The sequence below is a fragment of the Hordeum vulgare genome, chromosome 5H (genome assembly GCF_904849725.1).
Source record: "Hordeum vulgare subsp. vulgare chromosome 5H, MorexV3_pseudomolecules_assembly, whole genome shotgun sequence".
Taxonomy (NCBI): domain Eukaryota; kingdom Viridiplantae; phylum Streptophyta; class Magnoliopsida; order Poales; family Poaceae; genus Hordeum; species Hordeum vulgare.
In genome coordinates this window covers 288,091,970-288,113,691 of record NC_058522.1, presented here as the reverse complement: position 1 = coordinate 288,113,691, position 21,722 = coordinate 288,091,970, and the positions used below count along the sequence as shown (strand labels likewise).

Sequence of the window (21,722 nt, the reverse complement as noted above, 5' to 3'; positions counted from 1 at the left end):
TAATGCATAACCCAAAAGCGATAGTGGTAATTCGATAAGAGACATCACAATATGCACCATATCCAATATGATGTGGCTATGACGTTCGGACATACCATCACACCATGGTGTTCCAGGTGGCATTAGTTGTGAAACATTTTCCACACTTTCTTAATTGTGTACCAAACTGGCAACTCAGATATTCATCTCTACGATCATATCGTAGAGATTTAATCCTCTTGTCACGACGATCTTCAACTTCACTCTAAAATTACTTGAACCTTTCAATAATTCATACTTGTGTTTCATCAAGTAAATATACGAGTACCTACTCAAATCATGTGTTAAGTAAGAACATAATGATATCCACTACGTGCCTCAGCACTCATTGGACTGTATACATCAAAATATATTACTTCCAACAAGTTACTCTCTTTTTCCATCTCACTGGAAAACGAGGCTTTCAGTCATCTTGCCCATGATTTGCATGTCTCAAGTGATTCAAAATAATGTGAGTCTAAACGATCCATCTGCCTGGAGTTTCTTCATGCGTTCATACCAATTGACATGGTTCGCATGTCTCAAACGATTCAAAAACTAGTGAGTCCAAAGATTCATCACTTAGGAGCTTCTTCATGCGTTTTACACCAATATGACTCAAGCGATAGTGCCACAAGTAAGTGGTACTATCATTACTACTTTGTATCTTTTGGCAACAATATTATGAAGATGTGTATCACTACGATCGAGATTCAATAAACCATTGAAGGTATTTATTCAAGCAAATAGAATAACCATTATTCTCTTTAAATGAATAATCATATTGCAATAAACACGATCTAATCATGTTCATGCTCAATGTAAACACCAAATAACAACTATTTAGGTTTAACACTAATCCCGATGGTAGAGTGAGCGTGCGATTTTTGATCACATCAACCTTGGAAACATTTCCAACACATATAGTCACCTCGGCTTTAGCTAGTCTCCGTTTATTCTGTAGCTTTTATTTCGAGTTAGTATCACTTAGTAACCGTACCAGTATCTAATACCGCCGTCCTACTATAAGTAATAGTAAAGTACACATCGATATCATGTATATCCAACATACTTCTGCCGACTTTACCAGCCTTCTCATCTAGCAAGTATCTAGGGTAGTTCCTCTTAAGTGACTCTTCCTCTTATTACAGAAGCACTTAGTCTCAGGTTTGGGTTCAACCTTGGGTCTCATCACTAGAGCAGCAACTGGTTTGTCGTTTCATGTAGTATCCCTTCTTGCCCTTGCCCTACTTGAAACTAGTGGTTTTACTAACCATCAACAATTGATGCTCCATTTTGATTTCTACTTTCCCGTTGTCAAACATCGCGAATAGCTCAAGGATCATATGTTATAGTTCATCACGAAGCTCTAGTAGCTTGGTGGCAGTGACTTTGGAGAACCATCACTATCTCATCTGGAAGATTAACTCCCCCTCGATTTAAGCGATTGTAGCACTTAGACAATCTGAGCACATGCTCAATGATTGAGATTTTCTCCCTTATTTTGTAGACAAAGAATCTTGTCGGAGGTCTCTTGGAACATCTCATATGTTCCGTGACTTTCGAACTTCGGTGCCTCAATTCTAAGCCGTTAAGCATTACGCACTGAACTATCACGTAGTCATCAAAAAACGTGTATGTTAGATGTTCGCAACATCCACACATGACGCTCGAGGTTCATCACACCGAGCGGTGCATTAAGGACATAAGCCTTCTACACAGCAATGAGGAAAATCCTCAGTTTACGGAGCCAATCCGCAAAATTGCTACTATCATGTTTCAACTAAATTTTCTCTAGGAACATATAAAAAATAGTAGAGCTATAACGCAAGCTACAACATAATTTGCAAAGACCTTTTGACTATGTTCATGATAATTGAGTTTAGCTAATCATATCACTAATAACTCCCACTCAAATAGGCACCCCTCTAGTCATTCGAGTGGCGCATGATCCAAATCCAGTAACTCAAGTCCGATCATCACATGAGTTGAGTATAGTTTCAGTGGTGAACATCTCCATGCTGATCATATCAACTATATGATTCATGGTCGATGTTTTTAGTCTCTTGTGTTCAGAGGCCATGTTTGTACATGCTAGGCTCGTCAAGTTTAACCCGAGTGTTCGTGTGTGGAATTGTTTTGCACCCTTTGTATGTGAACGTTGAGTCTATCACACCCGATCATCACGTGGTGTCTCGGAACGAAGAACTGTTGCAAGAGTGCACAGTCGGCGAGAACACAATTTTATCTTGAAATTTTAGTGAGGGGTCACCTTATAATGCTACCATCGTTCTAAGCAAAATAAGGTGCATAAAAGGATTAACATCATATGCAAATCATAAGTGACATGATGTGGCCATGATCTTGTGCTTCTTGATCTCCATCACCAAAGCACCGACATGATCTTCATCTTCACCGTTGCCACACCATGATCTCAATCATCATGATCTCCATCATTGTGCCGCCATCTAGGCTGTCGTGCTATCTATGCTATTACTACTAAAGCTACTACCTAGCAATATAGTAAACACATCTGCAAGCACAACCGTTAGTTTAAAGACAACCCTATGGCTCCTGCCGATTGCCGTTGCATTGACGTGCAAGTCGATATTTAACTAGTACAACCTGATTATCTCATACATAAAATATATCATATCATGTCTTTGGCCATATCACATCACATTCATACCCTGCAAAAACAAGGTAGACGTCCTCTAATTTGTTATTGAATGTTTTACGTGGCTGCTATGGGTATCTAGTATGATCGCATCTTACTTACGCAAAGCCACAACGGTGATATGCAAATTTCTATTTAACCTTCTCCAAGGACCGCCTTGGTCAAATCCGATTCAACTAAAGTTGAGGAAATAGACACCCGCGAGTCATCTTTATGCAACAAGTTGCATGTCAGTCGATGAAACTGGTCTCTCGTAAGCGTACGAGTAAAGTTGGTTCGGGCTGCTTCAATCCAACAATACTGCCGTATCAAGGATAGACTAAGGAGGGCAGGAAATTGAACATCAACGCCCACAAACTCTTTTGTGTTCTACTCGAGATATCATCTACGCATGAACCTAGCTCATGATGCCACTGGTGGGGAACACCGCATGGGAAACGAAAAATTTCGTACGCACACGCAATACCTATCGATGGTGATGATCATCTACGAGAGGGGAGAGTGCATCTACATACACTTGTAGATCGCTAAGCAAAAGCGTATATAACGCGGTTGATTTAGTGGAACATCTTCGTGATCCAAATCGCAGCCCGTCCCACGATCTCATCACGATCCGTCCCGTGATCCCATCACGACCCATCCCGATCTAGTGCCGAACGGACGACACCTCCGCGTTCAGCACACATAGAGCTTGATGACGATCCCCGCCTTCTTAATCCACCAAGAGGGGGTAGAGAGGTATATGAGTTCTCTAGCACATCGGCATGGTGGTGGTGGTGGTGGAACTATTCCAGCAGGGCTTCGCCTAAGCACCGCTGAAACTAGACTAGAGGAGAAACAAATCTAGAGAGAGCGCATCACGTGGCTGATTTGTTGTGTCTCAAAAACCCTCAATACCTCTAGTATATATAGGAGGGAGGGAGGGGAGGAGGCAGCCTCAAATCCTCAATGTTTGGCCAAAATTGGAGGTGGAGGAGTCCTACTCCAATCCTACTAGGAGTAGGATTCATCCTCTCCACTCTCAAACCCTTTCCACCTTTTCCAACTTTGGGTTTTTTCCTTCTCAAACCTCATGGGCCTTAGTAGGAGCTTATGTCAGCCCACTATGAGATGGTTTGTATCCTCCCATAGCCCATAAGGCTCCTCGGGGCGTGACACCCCTCCCGATGGTCCCCGGTACCCTCCCGGCACTCCCGGTACACTACCGATGAGCCCGAAACTTTTCCGTTGACCAAAACTAGACTTCCTATATGTCAATCTTTACCTCTGGAGCTCCTCGTGGCGCCCGGGATCTCATCTAGGACTTTGAACAACTTTCGGTTACCAACACCTATAACTCAACTATACCGAAACGTCCCCGAACCTTAAGTGTGCAGACCCATGCGGGTGCGAGAACTATGCAGACATGATCGACACACCTCTACGGTCAATAACCAATAGAAGGACCTGGATGCCCATATTGTCTCCTACATATTCTACGAAGATCTTTATCGGTTGAACCTCTATGTCAAGGATTTAGTTAATCCCGTATGTTGTTCCCTTTGTCCTTTGGTATATTACTTGCCCGAGATTCGATCGTCGGTATCGCTATAGCTAGTTCAATATCGTTATCGGCAAGTCTCTTTACTCATTCCTTAATACAAGATCTTGTGGCTAACTCCTTAGTCACATTGTTTGCAAGCCAAATTGTGATGTTGTATTACCAAGTGGGCCTCGAGATACCTCTCCGTCATATGGAGTGACAAATCCCAGTCTCGATTCACGCCAACCCAACAGACACCTTCGGAGATACCTGTAGAGCACCTTTATAGTCACTCAGTTACATTGCGATGTTTGATACGCACAAGGTATTCCTCCGATGTCTGGGAGTTGCATGATCTCATGGTCATAGGAACATATACATTGACATGCAGAAAACAGTAGCAATAAACTAACACGATCATATGGTACGTTTATAGTTTGGGTCTTGTCCATCACATCATTCTCCTAATGATGTGATTCCGTTACCAAGTGACAACATTTGTCCATGACAAGGAAACCTTGACCATCTTTCATCAACGAGCTAGTCAACTAGAGGCTCACTAGGGATAGTGTGTTGTCTATGTATCCACACATGTATTTGAGTTTCCAATCAATACAATCTTAGCATGGATAATAAATGATTATTATGAACAAGGAAATATAATAATAACTAATTTATTATTGCCTCTAGGGCATATTTCCAACAATTGCTCGCTTAAGTGACTTGTTATTTAGGATCACCAATGATGTAAGAGGTGTACGAGAACATGCTTCTATGGTTCAAACCCAACTAGAACAAGTTGCTAAATCTCAGAGTGAGATAGTTCATGAAGTGAATAATAATATGAATGATCATGTTATTAGAGTAATTACTAGACGAGGAACAATGACTCAAGATCCACTATATCGAGAAGGTCATCCTAAAACAATGACTCAAGATTCACAAAGAATTAATATTGATGCACCTAGTCCTTATAGGAAGAAAAAGAAAAAGAAAAATGATAGGACCTTGCATACTTCAAATGAACCTGAAATAGAGAAACCTTCTACTAATGCGAATGATATCTCTATCTCTGGTGCTGAAACTCAATGTGGTAGTGTGCATTCACCTATTGACAATGAAAGTTATAATGATGATGCTCATGTAGATGCTCAACATAACAATGATAAAGAACCAGATAATTATGCTGAGATAGAAGCTGATGTTGATCTTGATAACCCACAACCTAAGAATAAGCGGTATGATAAAAGAGATTTTGTTGCTAGAGAGCATGGTAAATAAAGAGAGCCATGGGTTAAAAAACCCATGCCATCCCCTCCTAAACCAACTAAGAAAAAAGGTGATGAGGAATTTGAATGCTTTCCTGAAATGCTTAGGTATGTATTTTCGCGCACTCGTTTAACTCATCTTTTAAAGATGGCCCTTATGCTAAGTACATGAAAGACCTCGTCACTTATAAAAGAAAAATACGTGAAGCTGAAATCTCTACCATGCTTGCTAATTATACCATTACAGATGGAGTGCCTAGAAAACTAGTAGATCCAGGAATACCAACTATACCATGTTCCATAGAAAATAACTATGTGAAAACTGGTTTTATGTGATCTAGGAGCTCATCTTAGTGGTATGCCTTTCTATTTATACAAAAGACTTGACTTGAATAAACTCACACCTACTGAAATTTCATTGCAAATGGCTAAAAAATCAACAGCCATACCTATCGGTATTTGTGAGGATGCACCAGTTGTTGTTGCAAATGTTACTCTCTTGACAGACTTTGTTATACTTGATATGCCCGGGGATGACAACTTGTCAATTATCCTTGGTAGACCTTTCTTGAATACTGCAAGGGCTGTTATTGATTGCAACAAAAGCAAGGTCACTGTTTGGGAACCGCCTATAGCATGAGTAGCATGGAAGATATTGAGAACTCTTGGTCATTGCGTTGACAATGAAAGCATGCCACCCAAAATTATTATCTCTGTTTTCAAAGCTTGAGCTCTGGCACCTCTGCAAATCAATGCTTCCCTCTGCGAAGGGCCTGTCTATTTATTTTCCTATCGAGTCATCCTCCTCTTATATAAGCACCAATTAGAGAGCACCTCTGTCATCTTTATGCTTTTCTTTTCATTGATATTGAGTATGACTATGACTCGATCTTCGTTGCTATGAATTACAATGTTTAGTCAGCCCTTGATCTTTGAAAGTGCTCTGCATTTATGTTTTGCGGTCTCAGAAAGAGCTAGCGAGATACCACCTATTCATATTGCTTCATGCTTGTTTTGATTGAAGTGTTGGTATTTGAAACTCATTATTATTTGCTCGTTAGCTGATTATTCCAGTGATATTAGTTTACCGTGAGACCTTTGTGTCATTTGCTTATGTGGTTAACTTGTGATCTTGCTGAAATTCTGGTTATGAGTTAGACATAGTTGCAACAACAAGATCAAACAGAGTTTGTCAAAGTTTTTCTTTCTCTCTCAGTTTGTCAGCTGAGTTGCTTGAGGACAAGCCAGGTTTTAAGCAAGGTTTTAAGCCTGGACTGACGTTGTTTTCAGCAGAATTGTCGTGGTGTTATTTTTGTGCATAAATCAAAGTTCTCCAAACGTCCTGATAATTTATGGGGAGCAGTTTTGGAAAATATCAAAAATATCTGCGCCAAGTTCCACCTCAGGGGGTGGGCCAGTGGGCCACAAGCCCCTACTCTGCCACCACCCCCTAGTGGCGGTGGGCAGGCTTGAGGGGCCCACACGGCTCTGCCGCCCCCAATTCCAGCTCTATAAGTTGCCTTTCATCCTAGAAAAAATAAAAAGAGAAGTTTTCGTCGTGTTTTCGATACGGCGGCGCCGCCACCACCTGTTCTTCATCTCGAGGGCAGATCTGAAGTCCGTCTTGCGCTCCGGAGAGGGGAAATCGTCGGCATCGTCATCGTCAACCTTCTTCCCTCTCCAATTCCATGAAGCTCTTCGTTGTTCGTGAGTAATCTATTCGTAGGCTTGCTAGGCGGTCATGAGTAGGATGAGATCTATCATGTAATCGAGTTAGTTTTGATGGGGATTGATCCCTAGTATCCACTATGTTTTGAGATTGATGTTGCTACTACTTTGCCATGCTTAATGCTTGTCACTAGGGCCCGAGTGCCATGATTTCAGATATGAAATTATTATGTTGTCATCAATATATGTGTGTTTTAGATCCGATCTTGCAAGTTGTAGTTACCTACTATGTGTTATGATCCGGCAACCCCGGAGTGACAATAACCGGAACCACTCCCGGTGATGACCATAGTTTGAGGAGTTCATCTATTCACCAAGTGCTAATGCGTTGGTCCGGTTCTTTATTAAAAGGAGAACCTTAATATCCTGTAGTTTCCTTTTGGACCCCGCTGCCACGGGAGGGATGGACAATAGATGTCATGCAAGTTCTTTTCCCTAAGCACGTATGACGACACACGTAATGCATGCCTACATCACATTGAAGAAGGGGAGCTAGCCACATATCTCTCCGTGCTATAGATGTTGCATGATGAATATCATCCAAACAAATCACCGACCCATTGCCTATGAGTTTGTCCTACTGCTGTTACTTGTCTTGCTCTGCTGCTGCTGCTACTACTGTTGCTACTGCTGTTACTTGTCTTGCTCTGCTGCTACTGTTGCTACTACTGTCGCTTGCTACTGTCGCTACTTGCTACTGCTGTCACTACTGCTGTTCCTTGGCACTGCTATTGCTTGTTACACTGCTGCTACCTGCTACACTGTTGGTTCACCTGACATTGACGGGAACTAACAACTTCCGTCAGCGCGGCAACGGAGGCGCCATTGATACAATCGTTAGGAATAGTCTGCCGTCAACAGATCGTTTCTGACACCGTTGTTATCATATTATTTTGTTGTTACTACTATGCTTGCAGATACTAATCTTTCAGGTGTGGTTGAATCTAACAAATTCATCTGCTAATACTTGAGAGTATACTCTCACCTCCTGATTCGCAAACCAACAAATTGGGTCGAATACTCTACCCTCGAAAACTGCTGCGAACCCACACGCTGGTGGGCCATCAACAACATTCTTCTAGTTTCATTGCCGGGGAGTGCTAGCAGCATTCTTCTAGTGCCGTTGCAGGAGAAGGTTTGTTGTCATCAGCATTCGTCTAGCTGACGCCAGAGATTGCAATCAGTATCACCAATATCCCATTGCACAAGACATTTGCTAAAAGTAAGACAAATCTAGCAAGACCGCACGGTAGGCCAAATCCCAATAGGATCTGCGCGTATCTCTTTCTCACGGCACTACCAGATGGGCAATACGTCGGGTTGGCTGAAACCGCGGGTGACCAGCGGGCGCCGGACATTAGCCGGTTTGGACCAACACTCATGAGGAGCACTGGCCCGGGTTCTTCATTAAGATCCACGGGGTAGCTATTCCCTCTGCATTTTTATTAAGTTGTTCAGAAAATGTAGTACCAATGTTGAGCCTTGCCAAAAGATCCTTAACTCAACAAATTATCAAGGTGGTCCCATAACAACCCCAAGCTTGTTAGGAGCGCTCAATATGGCACATAACATCGGTAACCGATACTAGGGCGGCAAAAGGTGAACAAATCACCAAGCAAAAGGCCAAGCCCTCCACCTTTTACCAAGTATATATGTCCATTAAATTAAATACCATAAATAAGATGATATTGAAAATTTCCATGTTATCACATAGACCAGCCTACACCTGCAACTAGCAATGCTATAAGATGGTAGAGCAGCACTAACTTAGCCAATCAATGTTTGCTGAGTTGTGGAGGGGTTAGATGCTTTTCATGGCAATGTTTGGAGGCATATATTAAGGTGGTAGGCAGGAATACATAGCGATGGAAACGGGACATCTAAGCACAACGAAATTAGAAACGATATCATGGTTACAGTCATCTTGCCTGATGCTTCTTCTGACGGGTAAAACTCTTACTCTTTAGGAATGTACTAAATAGGATCCTCGCACTCATTCTCAGCTCCCTATGCAACCCAAAGAAAATAAACATCCAATGAACACACGTTAAGCTGCAATGCTTCAAACAACAAGATGCATGAGTGTGGGTATGAAAGGAGCATAGCAATCCTAACTAGTCATCTTTCTTATGCATTTATTAATTTGCTTAGAATTCTAGACAGAACCTCAAGTTTATTTATTTGGGCATGCATGAACATGGAAGAATTGGATTCATAATGAGAAAACTCTGCAAAAATATATAAGGAACATCGCAAACCGAGCTATGGATCTCTCGGAATTCAGAAAATAAGATACGGAAGGCAACAATGACTAAACAACATGTAAGAGAGACCTATGGGCAATTTCTTGGCACTCCAAGTATGACCTTGTATTGGGCACGAAGTTCTAGGTTAAATAGGCCTAAAGATCATGCAAAACAAAGGAGCACAACTCACACAAAACACAAAACAGTTTAGCAATCAATCTGTCCACAAGCAGCAACATACCACTTTGTTCATGTGAAAACTAGTAGCTACAACCACTCAAGAAGTTCAGCCAAGACATATATATGAAGCTATCAAAGAGCACAATAATCCCTAACTAACAACAACATGGATATGTTCATGGGTCATTGGTAACAAAGCTCCCAACATGGCAAGAAATATCATAGATTAGGACTTAGTGAAAATCTCAGTTTGCACTAGCAGTTTTTAACCTGAAGGCATGTTGACAACAATAAAACTCTACTCTATAGCAAATTTCATGGCGTGAAATTGCACAAGAAGATAGAGGGCAACAACTACTAAAAATCACTCCCACTAAGCATCAGTTGAAACTACACAGAATTCATGGTATCATCCTCTAAACATGGCATCATAATAACATCACATTCTCACACTTGGAGAAAAACAAGGGGTGCAACAGTGCAGTTTTTAACAGGTTGACATATTGGACAGCAAAGCTAACTAGGATGCAGGGCTCCTCTTGCAAACCAATTTCACATGATGACAGAGGGTAACATGCTCTACAAAACATGACACTGGACCAACCACATTGGAACAACAGTTTCATGGGAATCATCAAGACATTATGGCAACAAAATAACATGTTCAACACTTAGAATTATTTGAGCATGTGAAACAACAATATTATCTTATCACGCGTACATCAAGAATCCCACAAATCCACAAGCTTATCATGGCAAGGAAAATTACTAGGGCATAGTACCCACAAAACTCTACCACATTCATGTTGACAAATTTACCAATAGGTGCAAGGATTTATTCATATAGAATTCACAAAATGGCATCTTAACACAAAATGACATTTTAGAAAACTTGCACAACCGACAAAACTAATGGCACCAATGGATTCCTTGGATTTTTCTACCCCAAAATCGTATATCACACTCATATGTTCCTATAGACAAAACTCACACAAAACACACACGAAAATTAAAAGAATCACCACTAGACCACGACACTATAATGACGACATGCATCTGTTGGTAAAAGTGTGCATCGCCGACACATTTTTAGTCCCAAACTATACGGACACACAGGTTCTCAGTGTTACGTAGGTTAATCACACACTATCTGTCGCTAAAACATCACCAGACCACCGACGTAATTTCTATCGGCAGATACAATCTTCACTAATAATCCGTGTGTTGCTGATTCATCGGGACAGACGAAGTGTCGGTGTTGTTTGGTGCTCCATCCAAAAAAATGGCACCGAAAGAGAGCAGTGGACGCGCCACATGAAACACCCAATTCCCCAATAATGCAATCGTTCCCCAATCTCACCCTCCCCCGTGCCCCCCTCTCTCTCGTTTCCCACACACACCACTAAAATCCGCGAGCGCCGCCGCCTCTGCCGTGCGCACCGCCGACCCAGCCCGCCCGCTGGTCCTCTCCCGCCATGAAATCTCGAACCCCGGGCGTCCCTTCCCTCAGCCCGCAGCAGCACCAGCATCATCAACCCAACTCCCGCCGAGGAGGAGCAGCAGCACCGTCCACTACCGAGGAGGAGGCCACAGTTCTTTTTCTTCCATCGGCGACACCTATACCAGTTGAGCCCCTTTGTGCTGGATCACCTTGAGATCTCGACAAGTAAGCTGCAAATCTTCCCGTTGCTTGATTCCCTTGTTCTCTCCTGCATCCAATGACTGCAATGAGGTTAAATTAGGGTTTAGAAATTAGATAATACATGAGCTTAATTAAAGGGCGAAATGAAAGTTTGACCACCAGTTAGTATAAAGATTCAATTTTCGATTGTTGGGGGCAAGATCCACTCTCACTCGCCATGAATTTGGATGGCACCAGGTCCTGTCTCAAGGGAAGAGAGAGATAACGCAGTGAATAAGAAGTAGCATGGTTTACTAGCTAGTACTGACTACAGAAGTATGAATTTTCCAGGTTTAAGGGGCACGACATGTAGGCACGAGTCACAGCTACGAGATGGAAGAGAAATGATGTGCATCCGCTGGTTATTGAGTGATCCGAGGTTGCTACCCTCTAATTATAGCATCATATGTGTTTACTTCTCTTGCAATCTAGCATTTGATTTTGGGAATTGCAGCTAGGATGTTCATTACTACATTCTATGGTTTTGAACTACGTATGCATCTACGGTTTTCTTATACAATTTTAACCTACACATGCAGGGTTCTTATGTTTATGACATCATTGGAAATAAGTATCTAGGTTCTCTAGTAGGACTGTGGTGCTAAACATTAGGTATGTACAAGTACAATCTTTCGAGTGTATTTTTTTTGGTTATGCACCAGAATTGTGCATTCTTACTCTCCATAACCATTTATCCTTTTGCATTTAAAAGTAATATATAAAGTCTAATTTGTAAGCTTTCGAGTGCGTCTCTTATTGACTATTGATTTATGACCGCAAATATGAATCATGCTTCTCTTAATTGCTGGAAATATTGGTCATATTTGTTTCAAGAAAGGTTGTAAACCCAATATCTATAGGTCACATTCTCTGCAATCAGCCCAATATGCTTCACATTCCTTTTCAAAAACTAATGATTGGTCTACAATGTTAAAGGAACAAACTGAACATATACACTTTTGCCTGTTATTACATCATTTCCTGTACGAAGCCTGTTATTATACCATGTTTTAGATACCACAATGTGAGATTCTTTATGTGTCATGCATTTTTTCTTTGCATGTTGATCACTACTTCATTCTGTAGGTTCTTAATCAAGGTAGTAGCAAATTCTCTAAGTTTTCCTCTATACAAATTTTGACTTGTTTGGTGTTCTTTACATTTTTCTCATAATTATTTTGTATACTGAAAGAACATTCCAGCCTAGTTTGCATACAGCTCGCGCATATGTTTGCCACAAACAGATGTGGGTGAGTGTGTGTGTGTTCTTACAGGTTTAATACTTGCAGTAACTGATCGACAGTTATTGTGGGCAACAAGCAGGGGAATGCTAATCATGGTGGTGATGGTTTTATAATAGACCTGAATCAATTTGGCCCTACAGATTGGAGCAACATGCGAGATGCCTTTGCATCATGTAGCTTCGTCCATATGATTCATATTATTTTCTTGAATCTATCAACTAGAGCATTCTACATGTATGTGTTGCATGTGTTCTCATTTACTTTTTGTTGGGTAACGTAGCATAAATTCAAAAAAATTCAAACGCATATTCAGATCTTCATATGGAGAGACCAGCAACGAGAGAGGGGTGAGTGCATCTTCATACCTTTGAAGATCGCTAAGCGGAAGCGTTGCTAGAGCGCGGTTGATGGAGTCGTATTCGCGGTGATTCAGATCGCGGTGTGATTCCGATCTAGTGCCGAACCACGGCACCTCCGCGTTTAACACACGTGCAGCCCGGTGACGTTTCCGCACCTTGATCCAGCAAGGAGGAGGGAGAAGTTGAGGAAGATCTCCGGCAGCACGACGGCGTGGTGTCGATGGAGAGACGAGGTCTCCCGGCAGGGCTTCACCAAGCACCGAGGGAGAGGAGAAAGGAGGGGGCAGGGCTGTGCCGAGGGAGAGGGAAAACTGTGTGCAAAACAGCCCCAAAATCCCCACTATACATAGGAGGAGTGGAGGGGGTGCCACCCCTAGGGTTCCCACCCTAGGTGGTGCGGCAGCCTCCCCAGATGGGAGGTGCGGCGGCTAGGGTAGGGGGAGGGGGTGGCGCACCCCTAGGTGGGCCTTATGCCCACCAGCGCCTAGGGTTTCCCCCCTTCTCCACCTCCTGCGCCTTGGGCCTCCTTGTGGGAGGCGCACCATCCCACTTTGGGCTCGTTGCCCTCCCTATTTTGGCCCATGCTACCTCTTGGAGCTGGTGGCTCCTCCCGGTGGACCCCCGGGACCATTCCCGGTGGTCCTGGTACATTACCGGTGACGCCCGAAACATTTCCAGTGTCCAAAACCATCCATCCTATATATCAATATTTACCTCCGGACCATTCCGGAGCTCCTCGTGACGTCTGGGACCTCATCCGGGACTCCGAACAACTTTCGGTAACCTCGTATAACAATTCCCTATAACCCTAGCGTCATCGATCCTTAAGTGTGTAGACCCTACAGGTTCGGGAGACAGGCAGACATGACCAAGACACCTCTCCGGCCAATAACCATCAGCGGGGTCTGGATACCCATGGTGGCTCCCACTTGCTCCACGATGATCTCATCGGATGAACCACGTTGTCAAGGATTCAATCAATCCTGTATACAATTCCCTTTGTCTGTCGGTATAGAACTTGCCCGAGATTCGATCGTGAGTATACCTATACCTTGTTCACTCTCGTTACCGGTAAGTCTCTTCACTCGTTCCGTAGCACGTCATCGTGTGACTAACTCCTTAGTCACATTGAGCTCATGATGATGTTCTACCGAGTGGGCCCAGAGATACCTCTCCGTCACGCGGAGTGACAAATCCCGATCTCGATTCGTACCAACCCAACAGACACTTTCAGAGATACCCGTAGTGCACCTTTATAGTCACCCAGTTACGTTGTGATGTTTGATACACCCAAAGCACTCCTATGGTATCCAGGAGTTGCACAATCTCACGGTCGAAGGAAAAGACACTTGACATTAGAAAAGCTTTAGCATACGAACAATACGATCTAGTGTTATGCTTAGGATTGGGTCTTGTCCATCAAATCATTCTCCTAATCCCCTTATCAATGACATCTAATGCCCATGACGAGGAAACCATGATCATCTATTGACTACCGAGCTAGCCACCTAGAGGCTTGCTAGGGACACATTGTGATCCATTTATTCACACATGTATTACTGTTTCCTGTTAATACAATTATAGCATGAACAATAGACGATTCTCATGAACAAGGAAATACGATAATAACCATTTTATTATTGCCTCTAGGGCATATTTCCAACACTTTTATCATGCCATAATTTTTTTACAGAAGAGATAATTATTGTTAGTGGGGCGAGAGTTGATGATATACTATCAGTAGATAGACTAGGGTGCAAACTATCTTAATATATGTAAATAACAATGCATACCAACCTCACATTCTTTGAGGAGCAAACTGATATTATGGTTACAGTTTTTGACAAAAACAAGGAATCTTAGTAAGCATTGTATATTCATGTTACATGGTTTGCCGTACCTTGCGGCCATCAGCTCAGCATGTGCTTACAAAATGCGTGCATTATCTGGCCAACCATTCTTCCTTTTGCTACCTGAACCGACAACATGCATTGTAGTAATTTCTTGTTTCTGTTAATTCCAGATTCTTGAATACCTTCCTAACCTCATACATTCGATCACCGGTCTGAACTTGTCGGCCAACGACCAAGAGTTCCGAGACAAATGTACGACACTCCTCAGGAAACATAGGTGAGACGATCTAGCATTCAGTATTTAATTATCTTTTCCCTATAGTCTTCTACGTGTAATTTTGGCACTAGGTTAATGTAATTTCTATTGTATTCATGTTGTAAAGAATGGCTTCAGCATCACAGGATGTGCAATAATAAGGGCTAAATTTATCATCCACTTTTTTGTTGCTTCTTATTCACCCAAGTGTTGTAGTCTCTTCTCATCACTGTATTTGTCCATCAGTCATCCCTTCCCTTGTGCTTCCTTTCCTCTCGTCTTCTTCCGCAAATCTTTGAACTTATAGTAAGAATATTATTCGTGATGCCTCAAAAAAAATCTGATTGTTTAACACTGAGTACATAATTTTTGTAGTAAGACATGTGATATTCTAGATCTAGCCTAACTTGGGTTGATGTTCTTATAAGGATATCTTATGTAACCAAACTATTTGCAATACATCTTCTATTTTTAGATCATGTTTTAGATATTTGGGTCAAGGGTAACTTGCAAGTTTGAAGAAATTCCCATTCCTATAATTTCTCAAATATATAACTTCTTTTGCAGGGACATGTGGAAGAAAGTAGGAAGTATGCAAGTTGATCTAAGATGTTCTGATGATCACTTTTGTTGATTACATGGTTGAAACATTTTGTTCATACGGATGTCTATGTCGGCTTGGTGATTGAAGGATTGGTATCTTTCATATGGAAGTTGATGCGGTCTTGGTGATTGAAGGACACGTCTCTTTCATACAAGTTGATGCTGACTTCGTGATTGGGTCTGGTCTCTTTCATATTTTCTCTCTTAGGAGCTTGGCCCTCATGCTTTGGACCAGCATGTGTCTTGTATGTCAGACCTATGTATTTGCTTAATGGTTGTAGCTAACTTGAGTGAAGAAAACTAATGAATCTTCAATTTACGTTGAATAAAGCTATTGTTCAATGGTATCTTGTGATGAATAGAAGAGTGAAATTATTTGTATATGTATTGTGTAGTGAATATGAATTGAATATTATGAATGTAATTTCATTCAAATATGGTGCATTTGCAGTTGTTCTGAAATGTAGAGCCCGGACATCTAAAGTGTCGGCATAAGTAATGGACATTGCACTAACTGTCGGCATAGCGCGCTGACAAACAAATTGTTAACATAATAATGGACATTGCACTATGTGTCGGCATATCACAGTGTCAGATGATCTGTCGGCATAGAATAGTCTGTCGATATAGAAATGTCTGTCGCCGTAGACCTCACTAATCCCATTAGACTTTGTATCGGCATAGATTTATCTATCGGGAAATACCTTTCCCGGCAGGACTATAGGCGACAACTCTTTTGTGTCGCCAAAGGTTTTTGCCGACACTAAATGTGTCGCCTTAGGTGATCTTTACCGACAGGTTTTTTGATGCTGCTTTGAGTGTCGTGGTGTAGTGCACTTATATCATCATAGTATATGACCAAAGAGGCATATTCCTAAATGGCAACTTCCAGATTTGGACATGACCGAATCTGGAACTTCCCACAAATGGAATAACTCAGTAAAAGAGAGAAAAACAACAAACAAAAACATAAAAAGAAAAGGGCCCACCTGGCATAGACACCAGGGTCCTCGAGGTTGACATATTGACCCAAGTCCCACTATCATAGACTTGGAATTAAGTCAGAGGAGGAAAAGAAATGGGTCTCGCGGGGGATTGAACTCAAGACCTCCTAGTCTCTCCACTAGCGTGGAACCACTGAGCTACTACACGGCTGATGACTGAAGGAGGGAGCTACTACTCTAGTACTGTCAAAGGCCTCGACTTGCCTACTCCGATGATAGAGAAGATAAAGGCCTCTCTAGTGAGCTCTCCAGCGACCACCAGAGCGTGCAAGCACCGGTGGTGTTCCGGAAGCAACTAGGGGTCATGTTTTTGTGTCTGCGAGGATCTAGGGCGAGCGGGTGCACGGACATACGCAGGCATGATGCAAGAGGGCCTGCGGCGGCTCGAACATGACGGTGATAGTGCAAACATGAGGAAAACGAGCGAGAGAGGGGCTGATTCGAATGTCTGCTCACCGGGGTTCCTTTGGGACGAGGAGAACCAGTCGTGAGGCAAAGAAAGGGGGTCGGGGAAACCTAATACAGTGGGGATCCTGGGCCGCGACACCGGCAACGTCGGACCGGAGGTGATTGAGGACCTCCATGTCAGCTAGCGACGGGAACCGGACACAGGCGACACCAGGGACCTTCCGGGCATCATGGATGAAACGGAGGAAATCATGGGAGGTGATCATTGATGACAAGGACAGTTGGCGGGGCTCTGCTTCCCTCTTTGAATTCTCTGAATCTCTCGCTCCATGGACCGAGGAGAAGGAGGCGAGGGGAAGAAGAGAGGTGGCGGTGCTAGGAGGGAAGAGGAGGAACCCTAGGGAGGCGAGCCAGCTAAATAGGGGAAAATAGAGGGCGCCTCGATGTCCGTGACGAGCTCATAGTGTCACTCTATATCTCTCACTCACTCTCAAGGGATGACGGGGTGAAGAGGGTGAAGGTGGTCGTTCGGGCCACTGGGCCAGAACGCATGAGTCCGAGTTGGGCTACGGCTGGGCAAGCTCAGGTGGCCTACCTCTCTTCTTCTCTCTCTCACAGCAGGTTTTCTTTTTAAATAAAACAACAACAAGCAAATAAATGCCAGGAAGTTTGAATGAGAATTTGAGAGAAAAGAAAATAGTTTTGAACTCACAAAAACATGCTCTAATTAATAAAAATGGTACGGGCGTTTTGTAGAGCAAATAAATAATTCACATATTATTACTATAGGAATATATTTTGCAAAGATTGAAAAGGCAAATATGTTAAAACACGGCTAGTTAATAATTTTCCATGGTAAACATATTATTATAAGAAGTTCATCATTTACTTGGGTTGAGAAGAGTAAGCAAAATACCACATATCTAGCATTGCTATGCAAAGGGGTTTTAGGCATTGTTGAAAAGAATTAATGGAAGGTTTTCACACAACAAATACCCTATTTGCAACCACACCTCCCACACATACACTCACACCACAACAAGCACAAGAAGCTTATGATGCAAGAAATAATTTATGTGATGATGCATATTGCAATGAGGAATGTCATGAAGCTGTTTTGATTAAACCCAACACACATGAGGGAAACTTGGAAGGTTCATACATGGAATATTACAACGAAGGCATGGATTGCACTTGGGTTGTTACAACTCTCCCACACTAAAAGAGGACCAGGACCCGAGATCTAGGATCAAAAGAACTCAGGATACTTGGAACGGAGAAGGTCCTCGCATTCCCAAGTGGCTTCTTTATAGAAATGGTGTGACCATATAACTTTGAGGAATTTGGTAGACTTGTTGTGAGTCTTCCGCTCGGTCTCTTCAATAATTGCAACTCGATGCTCATGATAGTAAAAGTCTGGCTCGAGATGAATGTCTTGGAAGTCAATTGTGCGCTCGGGAGTCTTGAAACACCTTCGGAGCTGAGAGACGTGAAACACATCATGCACATTGGAGAAATTGGATGGAAGCTCAAGCTAATAAGCAAGGTCACCTCTTTTGCCAACAATCTTGAAAGGACCCACAAAGCATGGAGCAAGATTTACTTTGATGACAAAGCGCTGAGTGCCCGTCATGGGAGACACTCTGAGATAGACAAAATCATCAATCTGAAAAGTCATGTCATGATGCTTGCTATCATAATAGCTCTTCTAACGGGATTGAGCTGCTTTGAGATTATCCTGAAGGACGCTCCACATTTCTTCTACCTAAGTGATCATGTCATTCCCAAAAATTTGACGCTCACTTATTTCAGACCAATTGAGGGGGGTACGACACTTCCTGCCATAGAGAATCTCGAATGGGGCCTTGCTTGAACTTTCTTGATAACTGTTGTTGCATGAGAACTCGGCAAACGGGACGCGGTCTTCCCACTTCATGCGTAAAGAAATCACACAAGCTCTGAGCATATCTTCAAGAATTCAATTGATTCTCTCCACTTGACCACTAGTCTGAGGATGAAGGATTTACTGAAATGGACCTTAGTGCCCATCGCAGTCTGAAAGGAATCCCAGAACTTGGAAGTGAAGATGCTTCCACGATTTGAAGAAATTAGCACAGGAACATTGTGCAAAGAAACTATCCTTGAAGTGTGCAACTCTGCTAGCTGATCTGCCAAGATAGATTCTTTGACCAAAAGGAAATGGGAAACTTTAGTCAACTTGTTGATAACCACAAATATGGCATTGTTGCCCCTATTGGACTTAGGAACCCCGTTACAAAATCCATCTCCACATGATCGAATTTCCACTCGGGTATAGGCAAAGGATGAAGAAGACCTGTTGGATGTTGATGTTCCACCTTCACTCTACGACACACATCACATCATTCACAAACTAAGCAATCTCACATTTCACGCGAGTCCGATAGAAGGTATGCTTTAGATCCTGATACATCTTAGATCTGCATGGACGTCTTGAGAGAAGAGAGTTGTGGGATTCATCCATGATAACTTTCCTGAGATCTTCTTTTGAAACCACAAGGCAATCCTCGAAGAATAAATTATATTTGTCATTGACACGGAAGCACTTATACTTTGGAATGCTCTTTGCCAAGCCCATCTTCACTTCCTTCACCATAGCATCAAGAAGTTGGGCTTGGCGGACATGGTCTTCCAAGGTAGGAGAAATCTGGAGGTTGGCAAGAAATCCATGAGGAACTACTTGAAGGTTGAGCTTCCTAAAAGATTTATAAAGATCAGGCTGGAATGGCTTGAGAATGAGACTATTGCATTAAGCCTTTCTGCTAAAATCATCTGCAATCACATTTGCTTTGCGTGGAGTATAATCAATGCTTGGATTGTAATCTTGGATCATCTCCACCCAACGAGTTTGACGAAGATTGAGATTCGGTTCAGTGAAGATATATTTCAAACTGTTATGATCGTTGTAGACTTCAACATGTCTTCCCAACAAGAGGTATCTCCAAGTCACCAAAGCATGGACAACTAGCGCCAACTCAAGATCATGAGTGGGGTATTTTTTTCTCACTTGGCTTCAACTTCCTAGAGGTATAAGCTACCACTTTCTTCTCTTGCATAAAAACACCACCAAGACCTTGCAGATAAGCATCATAGAAAACTTGGAATGGATTGGAATCATCAAGAGCAGTCAGAACCGGAGCTGAGGTGAGCTTCTCCTTGAGTGTATTGAAGGACAAATCACACTCTCGAGTCCAGACATATTTTACGCTCTTCTGAAGAAGGTTGGATAGAGCCTTAGCAATCTTGGAGAAGTTCTCAACGAACCTTCTACAATAGCTTGCATGCCTAAGAAAGCTTCAAAGTTGCTTGAAATTCTGAGGAGGCTCCCACTGAACAATGGCTTGAACCTTTTTAGGATCCACCTTGATGCCCTCGGCAGAGATGATATGTCCAAGGTACACCACTTCGTTGAGCTAAAACTCAGATTTTGAGAACTTAGCATAGAATTTATGCTCTCTTAGCTTATGGAGCACAAGCCTGAGATGTCTTGCATGTTCTTCCTTAGTCTCTGAGAAGACTAGAATGTCATCAAGATACACCAAAACAAATTCGTTCTTGAAGGGAGAGAAGAAATAATTCATCACCGGAGAGAAAGTCGGGGGAGCATTTCTGAGACCAAAATACATCACTGTGTACTCATAAGAGCCAAAGATTGTCCTGAAAGCAGCCTTGGGAATGTCTTCTTCACGAATGTGGATCTAATGATAGCGCATCTCAGGATCAAGCTTACAGAAAATATTGGCCCCTTTGAATTGCTCAAACAATTCATTGATATTGGGAAGTGAATACTTGTTTATAATTGTCTTCTTATTCAATGGACGGTAATCGACACAAAGTTGGTCCACACCATCTTTCTTATTGACAAAAAGAACACCACAACCCAAAGGAGAAGAACTTGGTCTGCTCAGACCCATACATTCATGTTAATCTAGCTATTTCTTCAACTCTTTCAACTCTTCTCGGCCAAGCTTATAAGGACGCTTGCAAACCGGTTCAGTTCCAGGATCAAGTTCAATCACAAACTCTACCTGCTGGTGAGGAGGAATTCCTGGCAATTCTTCTGGAAAGACATCTTCATACTCACAGACAACATGCACTTGAGAAATGGCTGATATTTCACTCTTCTCATTCAGAGAAAATAGAACAATCTTGTCATCGCGAGCAGCGAAAATGATCATGTCCTCTGAAGGACGAGTCAATTTGAATTCTTTGGCTTCACACCCGACAAAAGCCTTGTTCATCACCAGAAAATTCATGCCAAGGATAAGATCATTATGTGAATTGCCAAGCACAATTGGAGAAACTAGAAAAGAATAACTACCCATCTTCACACAAACATCTTGAACTACCATCCTTGCATGCATGAATAAACCTGGGGAAACCACCAATAGAGGTCTAGGCAGCTGCTCATGATGCACATAATGCTTGGTTGCAAAAGTCTTAGATATGATTGAATGTGATGCACCAGTGTGAAAAAAAAACTTTGCAGGAATAGAGTTAACCAAGAGATTACCCATGATCACATCTGAGGAGTACTCTCCTTCAGCTGCCTTGATCATGTTCACTCTTGCAGACTTGGGATTATGCTTCACCATTGCATTGCCTAGGGGCTTGATTGGAGGAGGAGGTGGAAGAC

General features: G+C 42.4%; 1 long non-coding RNA gene across 1 annotated transcript; it reads left to right on the top strand.

The window, feature by feature from the left end:
• The first annotated feature begins 10,802 nt into the window (after window positions 1-10,802).
• On the top strand, window positions 10,803-16,016 carry LOC123395898. The gene is made up of 5 exons (XR_006609852.1): window positions 10,803-11,305; window positions 11,612-11,699; window positions 11,860-11,932; window positions 14,947-15,053; window positions 15,600-16,016. It is a non-coding gene; the product is annotated as an uncharacterized LOC123395898 (long non-coding RNA).
• Window positions 16,017-21,722: the final 5,706 nt, after the last annotated feature.